Consider the following 12,093-nt stretch of genomic DNA (forward strand, 5'->3'; position numbering starts at 1 on the left):
TGCCAGGTGCTAGAATAGAGGTAGACATGAGATACATGCCAATGATGAAAGCATCAAATAAACCAACGCCAGTACCAGCTACAATGTGGTATAGCAACCAAAGTAAGTACTACCCTTCGGAGAAACAAAATGTGAAAGAAACACATGGAGTGGTGAGGCCGGTACAACCTCCACCTCCTGGGTTTCAGTCAAAAGAAAGAAGGTATGAAATGGATGAAAGGACATTGCGATTCATTGCAAATAGCGGCTTATCTAGGTCAAAGCTTGCTTATAGCCAAGAGAAAATGCTAAAAGAATCTCCTCAACCAGAGACAGACAAAAGTCGTGACAACCACTTGGTCAAACAATGTCCTCATACGGAGATCATTGAAGTAAATGCCTATTGTCTTGAGTGTGGCATCACTCACTTGATCCCCGATTGCCCGAAAAAACCAAACCAAATCAGGAAAATCACAACAAATGTATCAGGGATTGTTCAGCTGCCTAGTAGCTCAGAAAATGAAAATGTCATACCAGTTCAAGTGGTTACGAGAGCACAAGCTCAAAAGAAAGCTGATGAGAATCCAGAGACAAAGAACACGGAAAGTGACACGAGTCCAAAGACAGATGATGGACCAAAGACAGACGTGCCTAGTTAGAAAACCAAGAGCAAACGAAATAGTTGGAAAGCTAGAAAGACTAGGATGAAAGCACACAGGGAACAAGAGCAAAAATCCCTAGCTGAGAAGCTTACCGAAGCTGAGGAGAAGATAAAACAACATGAGGAAAATGAGGCACCTTCTCTTACACAGATGGTTAAACCTCTAGAAGAACCATCCACGGATGAGAAACCAAGAAGTGCTAGTTCAGGAGGATCTATGTTGGTAGAGAAGGTTAATGAGACATTAGATGCCCTCTTGAAAGCCTATGATGCGAGGCTCAAAAACAACCAAACCCAAGAACACATGTGGATGATATATCCCTATACGGAACTAGAAAAGCAAAGGCTTGAAATGTGCCATAAAATGATTCAAACAGCCCAAGCTTTACTAGAACCACCAGTTGCAAAACCTGAGGATGTGAGCCGTGTCATGCCTACACAAGTAATCCCACCAAACCAAGAACTAAAAGAGCCAAATTCTAGTCATGAGCACAGACCAAACCTCAAAGACCCAGCTTTAGAACCAAGGATAGTACTGAATACCACGGATAACTCTTCCAAGGGATTTCACCAAGCTATACCTACGGATTGTAAAGAGATAGATGGTCTTGACGAATTGTGGAAACAAGTCAGAGAGGCCAATGAAGCCGATGACCTAAGAAGGCGAGTAGACAAGACTGGTGATGAACGAGGAGTGTTTCTACCACCAATAGAGGAATTTGAGACTGGATCTCACATGAATCTAGACGTGCAATCCTGTTGGGGCGATGAAGGATCTGTACAATCTGTGGATAGTCAACCCCATTCGCTAAGAACACTACCGTCCTACATGGGAGAGTACGAGACCAAGTCAGATGTGGTTGCAGTCCCATCAAAGAGACTGTCTCCCAACAAGGCCATCGATTCAAAGGGGCTAGTAGATATTCTATCTACCCCAGTCACCTGTACCATAATGTTAGCCGAGTTGCTCAGAATAAGACCAAACATGTGGGTAAATGTCTAGAGAAATGTGGTGTAAAAACCCCAATGACTCAAATCGAGGAAGGCATCAAAGAGCTTGAAATGCCTCAACTAAATACTAGGCTAGTGCCATTAAACAAGGTAGGTGAGTATTATGAGGGAGAAGATGGAAATACCACCCTTCCTATGGAATTCAATGGTGTAAAAACCATGGCAATCCTTGACAGTGGAGCTGGTGTGGCCATTGCAACCAAAGTGGGAAAACCTGCCTTGAGATCCACACGAATGACCCTGCAGCTTGCAGACGGACACAAGGAAAAGCCCCTAGGACTGCTAGAAAAAGTAATTGTTACTTCTTGTGGCATTGAATATGAACACACTTTTGCTGTTGTTGACTTTGGCAAGAAGAACAACTATGACATCATTCTGGGAAGACCATTCATGCGACATTTGAAAATGGTCCAAGATTGGGGTTATGACCATATATACCTGAGACATATGGAAACCATAACAAAGATAAACTTGAGTGACCATAGCTATAGGGATGTGACGAGAACACCGGTTGAGGAGTTTGATTCCGCCATAGTAGCAGGATCAGAACTTCCAGCTTGGTTAGGTAAGCCTAAAGAACTGTGGATGTGTGGAGCTTCACAATGTGGTAGCTTGAAACGTGAGGAATGTATCCTAGAGCGAGCTATGGAGGATAGGGACTATATCCCAGAACCATTTCCTAAAGAAGAGTTAGAGCCTTTTGGATGGGAACACATCTTGGCTACTCTGGACGTGTGCGCCGTGGAGGATGCTCCCACAACAAAGTTTTGTGATGAAAATGGCTATGATGTCGTTCCTTATTTTGCAGTGAGTGTAATCCAAGAAAACGAAGAGAACCAGACATCAACAAGCTCTCAAAATAAGGAGCAAACAAAGAAATGTGGAGAATCAAAAGATGAAGAAGACGAAAAGTTCTATGACTCTGTAGAACACTTCGAGCTTCAAGAAGATCAACGACCCTGGAATCAATGTCATCGCTACACGAATAAAGTGCATCAAAAGTGGATTCCAAAGTCCTCTGTGAAGACACAGCCACCACAAGCATCCTCATACATGGCTCCTAATAAGGAGGCAAAGACTCATCTAGGAAGAATACGACCAGAGCAACGAGCTAACAATGCTCTAATCAATGGGCTAGAAAAGTCCTCCAAGAAACTACCACCCACGAGTAAACAGACAGTAACTTTCCACTACCAGCCAAAAAATCAAGGAAAAGTACAAGAAGTCAACCTTGCTGAGGATAGTAGCGATAGTGATGAATCTTACAACATTCCCTATCATCAACTTAGGCCATCACTATCACCAACCCCTTCAGCAACAACCATGACAGGTCCAAAGAACAGGACAACAAGTCAAAGCCAAAAAGCTCAACAAATCTGGATACCAAAAAGCCAGATCGGCCAAAAACAGATATGGATCAAGAAGACAAAGATCTTTAATGACAAATCACAAGATCCAACACCAAAACAAAAACAAGGAAAGCGTGCACGAACGGGTAAGAATACCACAAGGTCGCAAGCTTTCACAACTCAGGTTTGGGCTCCAAAGAAGTTGATTCAAGCACAAAAAAATCAGGAATTCATTTGGATTCCAAAACAACCACAGTATCAACTTTCAAAGCCTGAATTCCGTCACCAACCAAGCGTACAAGGGCTGAAGCAAAGACCACAGTCGACTCACACAACAAAAAGGTGGATCCCAAAGAAGTCTCTTCAAACACAAACGAAGCACGGGCAAGTATGGGTTCCCAAACGAGAGCCAGCAACAAAACAACCAATAATCGCAAAGAAATGGGTCCCAAAGAAGAACAACAAAACTGCTGTCAGTGCATCGCCGCTTGAATTCTTACAATTCTTCCTACGATTACAGTACAGTTAGAAGAGAACAAGTCGCTTCAATCAAGCAACGATACAGGAGCTTCAAAGACCATTACATTGCTTAGAATAGGAAGCCTCGCCAACAAATGCCAATAAGAAAATTGCTTATACCCACATCTTGCACAACATAAATCTTTTCCATGCATTGACTGTGTATGCATAATAGGGCTACATTACAAGGCCTGCATAGGCACGATTTTTAAATTGCCCAAGCACAACGCATACCCTTTGCGATACCCTATCGTAAAGGATGACTCCAAATAGGAAGGGGGGAGGCATTCTGAATGCGGACCTAACATTAAGACTATTAGAGGGCAATGTTTTGTGAGATGCATTGAATTTTTGCGTTTTATTGTGATAATTTTTTGACGAAATTTAGAGTATACGCCGTCATAGTAGTGTTACAGAGGAGTATGGGGACAAAATCCACATATGAGCCCCTAGGGACATGTGTATAGTGTACATAGCATTTAGATTTCTATTTGAATGATTTTTCTTTTATTGAGTTGTTTTAAGATTTTCTTTGTTTATTATTTTTATAAAAAAATCCATAATCCACATGAAGAAACGACTGACGAGAGGCCTGAGCACTACAAAGAGAAGAAGGTACAGGAAAATGATGAAACTTCACGAAGTATGTCTCAACAGCCACTACAACAGCCGAAGAACTTGTCACAAAGCAGTGTCAGCAGGCAACCAACAAGTCATAAAAGTCAGAATCGAATCGCTGAGCCACAAAATGAGTGAGGTGTTAGTCCCAAAGCTTCAAGTAATATTCTCTGTGGTCTAAGCGTCTTAGCTATTCTAGGTACTTCTCAAGCTGGAAGAGTTGAGCATATTTAAGTTGTGTCGCTCATGCTGGTATAGGTGAGCAAAAGAGTCGAAGTCTAAGTACTTAAGTCTGGTGAAGTGAAGGAGAAGGTCCAAAAGACACTCACGTACAGAGCACAGTGAGATACGAGTGGAGAAACTTCTACATCGAAAACCCTTCTTGGAAAGGTGGAAGCTATTGAGACATCTTTTGATGTCACATGTGCTACATTTATTCCTCGAAGCACCCATCATCTCCTTCTTTCACATTGCATGCTTTTGTTGACAAATTTCTCGTATGCATATAAAGTGTCCCATAATTGGCACTTGCATCAGGCACTCTTTCCGTGTTTCACCCATGCACTCACCTTTCATGAACATGTACTTCACGTTCAACTGCTCAACTCCAATAAGAGCGTATACCAAAGGCATTTTTTCTCCCACCGGGTTTTTCCCTTTGGTCATCCAGGTTTTAGACACTAATCTAAAGACACATATCACCATCCTCTTGTACATATTCCTTCTACATCAACAATAAGGAAATGCTACTCAAATCAATTGACAAATGAATTGGAGCACCAATTTCAGATCATAGCATACTTCTCCTCAATGGCGAGTCGAAGAATGGCCTACAATGACAAAGCTGCAGACAACACTAACAACATGATTGCACAGAAACAAAGAAGTCACCAATGATGAAGAGCGGACATAAAAGTAATCAGAGGATCTCAAAAGATGAATGGTTATGATGATAGATGTCCGCTCTAATGGATCATAGTTCTTGTTGTGGTTCGACAAAGATACAAGCAGTGCAACAGATGAAGCCAAAACAACAGCAAAGTGTTGACCGCTGGGTCAACATCACAACATAAATCATACAAAGTTGTCATTGCCTCACAAGATCAAAAATCCAATCACTCAATTCTACAGATTGTAGAAGTTCTTTCTAAGAATCACAAATACTCTGAATTGACAGATTTGCTGGAGCAAATGATGGATGGAGCTTTCTCTATCCATGATGATAAGAGTCAAGTTAAACGACATTGGGATCTTTTTGAATTTAGATCTGGCAATAGATCTATAATGACAGAAACAGATGCTGCAACTCGGAGCGTGGATGTGAAAGAAATAAAGTTTGTCATCAATTATGATTTTCCTGAATCATGTGAAGACTATGTACATCGGATTGGACGAACACGACAAGCTACTGCAAAGGCTATAAGTCTATACTTTCTTTCCAACAACAAAACGACAGCAAAGACCACATCACCATCGACAATCAGGTCATGTCGGGGACGACATGAACGCGGAAGGGGGGAATGTTGACCGCTAGGTCAACAACACAACATAACTCAAGTTTCGTATCAAAGTCTTATCTTTTGCGAGTTATGAAATGCTGCGGATTATGGCTATAAACGTCATTTGTAATGAGTAGTTATTCTAGTTTCAGAAGCCGGGGTGCAATGGCACTTCCAGATTGTAAATACAAAGCCATTTGACCCTTTCAACCCCAATTTTGGTTAAACCTAAGGTAGCCTTAGTATATAAGGTACCTAGGTCGTTTTGTAAAAGGACTTTCTGATCATAATCAAACTTAGCGCTGCCGTCTACTGTGTGTTAGAGAGAAAGAGAGTGAGTGTGAGCTTCATCCTCCCGCTACGCCTGGCTCGCTCAACACATTGGAGATCCGACTGCACCATTGATGTAGGATCGAGGAGAGTTATGCAACAACGCCAAGCATTCCACGCGAGACGAAGCGCACACGCCGACGCATCTACGAGCTATTTGTGGTCGTAAGTGTATCAAACGGTGTCTATTTTCTGCGTGCTAGTAGTCTATAGAATCGTGGCGACATAAACTATGCATAGGTACTCATAAATTTCAGTTTGGGGCACTTTCGAAATTCGGCTCTGTCATCCTACGTGTTTTCTACAGATGGGTTTAGAGTGAGGGTTTTGAGTGTAGAAGCTTAGGGACAGGTGTATCCTAGTGAGGGGATGGTGTTCCTTAAGTTTCCTACGAATCTGGCATGATTAGGTGAGCTACCTTACGCATGTGTGTATGTGGCTAGGTGGTGTAGTTGAGGGCAGTGAGGTTCTTGATTGTGGTTTAGTTGGCCTTCCAGAGTGTATGTGTAGGATGGTCTCAGCCTGACAAGCTTAAGAGATTTCCTCCGTGTGCCTATCGTGTCATCTGTGTCCTCGATTGACATTATGTTGATCTAGGTAGTGTTTGCATGCACTTCATGGGTGTGTGAGTAGCTTCTCGTCCAACAATAGACATAGGGCAATAAATAATAATCAACTAATGCATAGTAACAATGATAAGTATTTGAAATATACAAACAAAAATAGATATGATCTCAATCTCGTGCAGCAATAATCTTTCATAGAACACGATGCACCTTCTATTTGACAATATGTATAAAACAAAACTATGGAATTTTCAATGCAATTACACACTTGAGGACTTCATACATTCAATTAAATATGTAAGAACTTCTTTCACCCAATTAAGGATTGTAGCTCTCATATTGTGTAGTGACAAACAACATACATCAAACAAAGCCTACGATGGTGTGAAATGCAAGACTTCAAGGACCTTTATATAGTTGTTACACTAGTAGGGGACATCTAGCCCTTGACTAGAAACTTATTTTTAGTGTATACTCATCTTCTAAAACCACCGTCATCCCCTTTATAGACCAGTGGATTCATTGCAATGAGCATGATCCTAAAGAGACCCAATTTGTTCAGCATCATACCTTTGCCTTATGCCAAGGTTTTTAATCTTTTATGATGTGATTACCATATTAAGAATCACATCCAACCCCATATTAGGACCTATGTCTCAGTAACCTTAGGTCATCTCACAAGGAGAATTAACTATATGTGGCACCAGGATATGCTCTATGAAAATATCCCAACTGGCTTGCCAATTTGGGTAAATTTTGCAAGTTAATAGGACAATCTTGTGAATATTCAACGTGATCACATGTTTTAGAAAGTGACCACTCAAAGTGATTAACATGTTCTCATGTTTGTGATGATGTTAATGAAATCGTTGATGCTAACTTTAAGGAATGAGGTTCCTATATATTTCTAAGGTAAAAAACTAAAGTGTATGTGTGTGTGTGTGTGTGTGTGTGTGTGTGTGTGTATGGCAAGAAAAATAAGGTCCTTGAGAAGGTTTGGTTTGGCAAGAGACTATGATAGTTGAGGGGTGAAGTGTTGTGGGTGAGTATTGAGATGGAGAGGAGGTGGGAAAGCAACCGGATAAGAAGGCTTCTTTGAGATGGTATTGATGTAGGTTATTAAGGTTTCAAGTGGGATTATATTCTAGTGGGTGTGTGATGCCAAAAAAGAAAAGGGATATTTGATAGAGGAAATAAGAATGCACATATGTTATGTGTGTGTGTGTGTGTGTGTGTGTGTGTGTGTGTGTGTGTGTGTGTGTCCTACGGAGAGAGAAGGCTCATGAACAACCCTTTGAGGTGTGTGGTTTTCACAAGGACCATCACAAAAGATGTGTGAACATGAAACACAAAGAACCAAGGGTTAAAAATTGGGGTCCAAGATGAGGAGGGTAGGCTACCTTGCATGGTAGCTTGCATGATCATGGAAATATTTGTGAGGGACAAAAATAAGCCGTAATGAAGGGTTGGCACATGTTGTGTAGCCAAAAAGATGGGGAGGCACATAATTGCAGGTTTTCCTTTCTAGTTAAGTTTTTTTTGTGTGGCTTGGCAAATATATAAGAGGAAGAAGGGACGCCTTCACAACATTGTATGGCAGCATTGAGTGGTTGAGAAGCCTGTCATTATGTGTTGTGTGCATGGTGCATGCAAGCAAGTGATAGAGAAAGAGAAGAAGGCTACATGTCAGCTACTATGGTGTGAACCTCCTCAAGATAAAGTGTCCAAGGGAAGGTCTTGTTAAATTTTCTAGTTGGAAAAAGTTACCCATGTAGGGAGACATGCATGCAAAAAAGGGAGGGGAAAACGGTTTGGAGCGGGGTGGTTGGAAACTAGTTGTGGCATGTGCACATGTGTGTGTGTGTGTGTGTGTGTGTGTGTGTGTGTGTGTGTGTGTGTGTGTGTGTGTGTGTGTGTGTGTGTGTGTGTGTGTGTGTGTGTGTGTGTGTGTAGTAAATTAGAGAGAGGGTGACAAATTGGGTAGGTGTCTGCGAGAGACAGTTATGTGTGAGGTGGAGGGAAAAGTTTTATTGCATGATGTGTTGTCAAGAAGTGCGCAGTGTGGCTACAAAAGCGTTGGGTCTCTTACTGTGAGGATTTGCAGACTAATCAAGCCAACTGTGGGAGATTTGAAGCAAAAAACACACTAAGAAAGAACAAAACTTCAACCATAAAAGATTCTCTTTGAAAAAGAACCAATATCAACTCAAAACTCTTGTGTGTGTGATGATTTGGTGTAGCGTCGCTCCCAATTGCACAATTGCAGTGCTCTTTTGCCCTGATAAAAACCATAAACAAACACTTCAATTCTCTATTGTAGCCATTTCATCTAAGCTTTAGAACTTCATTAGAAAATCCCAAGTAAGTATTTGAAGTGGAGAAACCCTAACTGGTGGCCGCACAGCTTCGAATACAGGGTTGAAACACGAGTGCACTAGCAGACCATAGGTGTAGGCTATGTATCCCTTCATAGAGGAGGTCAAAGTGCTGATATTGTAATTCTAAAATGCTCCTTCAGCCATCATAGTCATGGCACCATGAGTGATATGGCATTTTGTTTTGCAGGTTCAATCTTCATTCAAGTCGACATACATGTCAATTTCATCACACTTTCAACAAAATCTAACGCATCATGCTCTCCTTCTTCATTGTCATCCACAACATTTTTATCAAAACTTCACTTTCTTGTGACACAAAGGGATCTGTATCACCTCTTCTTTTGAACAACTTGATTCTTTTCCTAGCAGTGGGAATCTTCATTTTTGTGCCATCCAACGCATGCAAGGTATATGTTGCATTACCCTACACATGTTTAACCACATAAGGACCAAACCATCTCTTTGAGGGCTTTCTTATTGTTGAATGTTGGTTATCAAGACTACTTCCATACACCAACACCAAGTCACCTTTCTCAATAGCTTTAGGTCTGAGCCCGTGCCTCTTATCATATCTGTCCTTATTCTTTAACCGTGCCTCTTTTAATCGTGCTACTACAATCTCAATATCTTAAGGCCTTCTTTCTAATTGTTGTATATGCAAAGCAAGAAGGTATTCCCTACTCATTCCATCATCCCACGGCAATACATTCCATGTGGAAATTACATCCTCAATTTGCATTATAGTTTTCTGACCATACATCAACTCAAAAGCCATATAACTAGTAACCGAGCTATTAGTTGCAGGTTCAGCTCATAAAGCACAAGGAAATATCCTAGGCCACTCTCTTAGTTTTCCTTTGCAAGCCTTAGCAAAAACTTCAAAGATAGGAGGATGCCCACATTCTGATTTACCATTCCCTTCAGGATTTTACGTAGTAGTGAGAAAAATTTTAATGCCCAACCTAGAGAAAAACTCCCTAGCTTTGTCGCCATCCAACTCACCCTTGTCAAATGTTATTTTCCCAACATAGCCATAATGGCTAATCACATCATCTAAGAGGAATTTGCATATCCCTTCTGTGCTTTTTATTTTTAAAGCACGACCTTCAAACTAACTAGTTAAGTTTTCTCGTGCAAGCACTATGTATCTCATTTTCCATAAACCCAATAGCATTGTAACCAAATCTACTACCCACTTATAATGCATAGCCAAGGGGTATGTAGGGTGCACCCATCATGATGACGTACATTTGAATACATTTGATAGGTTTCACAACACTCCACACAACGAGATACATCTTTATACATACCTTTCCACCAATACCTCTCTTTGATTCTACTAAAAGTTGGCCCATACACCATTGAGCCCATCATAAATAGTCTCATGAAACTTTTTGATAAGGTCCTTTTTAGTGTCCTCATCATGCACAACCCAAAATGGCATCCCATTTCTTTGTTTTGGAACAAGTATCTATATTTCAAAAAGTATCCATAGGATTTTTACGTATTCTTTTGGACTCTTGATGAGTTCACCCTTCTTGCCTTATCAATGTGCTCAAGTAGCATCCATGAGCAACCGATTGCCTTGATATAGGTCCTCTATAAATAATTCAAGTGCATTTGATAGGAAAACATGATGACCCTTAGCATGAGAACTACTATAAAACCTTGTTCCTACATCATCACCCTCGACAACCATTTCTTCTTCATTTTCATATCTTTCTCTGGAAAGAAAATCTATAACTGGATTATCTTTCCCTGCAATATGCTTAAATTAAGGATTCAAGGACTTTATGTAAGCAATCCATCTCAACATAGCAACGTCAAGAGTTGAGCAGCTTGTGATCATTCCAAGAAGGGGTTGCTTGTGCAGCATGTTTTTGTCCCACTAGATATCTTCGTGGTAGTAGTTGGTTCATAGGTGGAGGATTGTATGATCGCTCTCTCACCACATTTTGATTGTAATAACACTCATTGTTTTCATGATTATCCCACTTCTGTTTGTTAATTGGCACACTATTTTTTTTGTTGAGGTAGACTTGGAACTATGAGCCTTGCTAAAAGCCAAGCATCACCATTTAAGTGCATAGTCACAATGTTCCTATGGAACCTATAAAGCCTCACATATGCTACTCATTCCCTATACACATGCTACACACTTGATAGACACATATCACATGATCCTTGCCCTTTTCACTTGTGGGGAAAATCCATTCAATCACTGATTGCACTTCTCCACATTGATCCTATAAATGGCCCATATCCAAATATTGTAGTCTCTCTCTTCAATTCCAATCAATCAAGAAAATTATTTTTGTTCTATATGTTGTATATTGAGATCACTCTCCAATATACTCATAATTATATATTAGCTATGATGCAATCATGAGTTCCTCATTGGTCTATCGACCATAGCTTTGCATGTGGTATCAGAGCTAATGTGCAATTAGCATTTCCTAATTGCATTGGTCTAGGTACCTATGCTAGATTTAGTGCTCTCTCTATCTCTAAGCACTACATCAATTCATAACTCTTTAAGAGTAAGACAATTAAGCTCAATCCTAGTTATCTCTTTCTGCTTGGATTTGGGTACATCTATATGGTCACTTCCCTAACCAAGTGATTAGAAATAATTGCAATTGAGCATTAGGTCCGAGTGTGTGCTTTTTTTTCTTTTCTTTTTCACTAGACTTGCTTGATTATGAGCACATCACTTCTTTTTTTTTTTTTTTGTTATGGACCAAATTGCTTTGCTTGCGAATGTCAATTGAGAGATGATATGCATGTGTGTGCATAGTCGCCTTCATAGCTTTTTTTGACACACTAACCTATGCCATTTGTGGCCCAAGAATCAAGCTATAACACATCGCTTAAATCTTATTCTTTATGCTTTATCTCTCCACTATTATTTTGCTTATTGCCTTGCTTAAGTGTGTATGTAAGTGTGTGTGTGTGCCCCTTGAATGTGTAAGAAGTGTGTATGTAAGTGTGTGTGTGTGTGCCCCTTGAATGTGTAAGAAGTGTGCCAAAAAAGCTTCAAAAGTTCAATGCCTTCTGGGAAAGCCTTTGAATTTTTTTGGTCTTTCTTCAACATCCGTTGCAAATTTGCAAGCATTTATTAAATCCAACTCCTGCACCAAATGTGTTGCCTCATCATCCACTGCACTCATCATCATCACACTT

Source organism: Adiantum capillus-veneris, chromosome 18, assembly GCF_014529385.1.
Source record: "Adiantum capillus-veneris isolate H3 chromosome 18, ASM1452938v2, whole genome shotgun sequence".
Taxonomy (NCBI): domain Eukaryota; kingdom Viridiplantae; phylum Streptophyta; class Polypodiopsida; order Polypodiales; family Pteridaceae; genus Adiantum; species Adiantum capillus-veneris.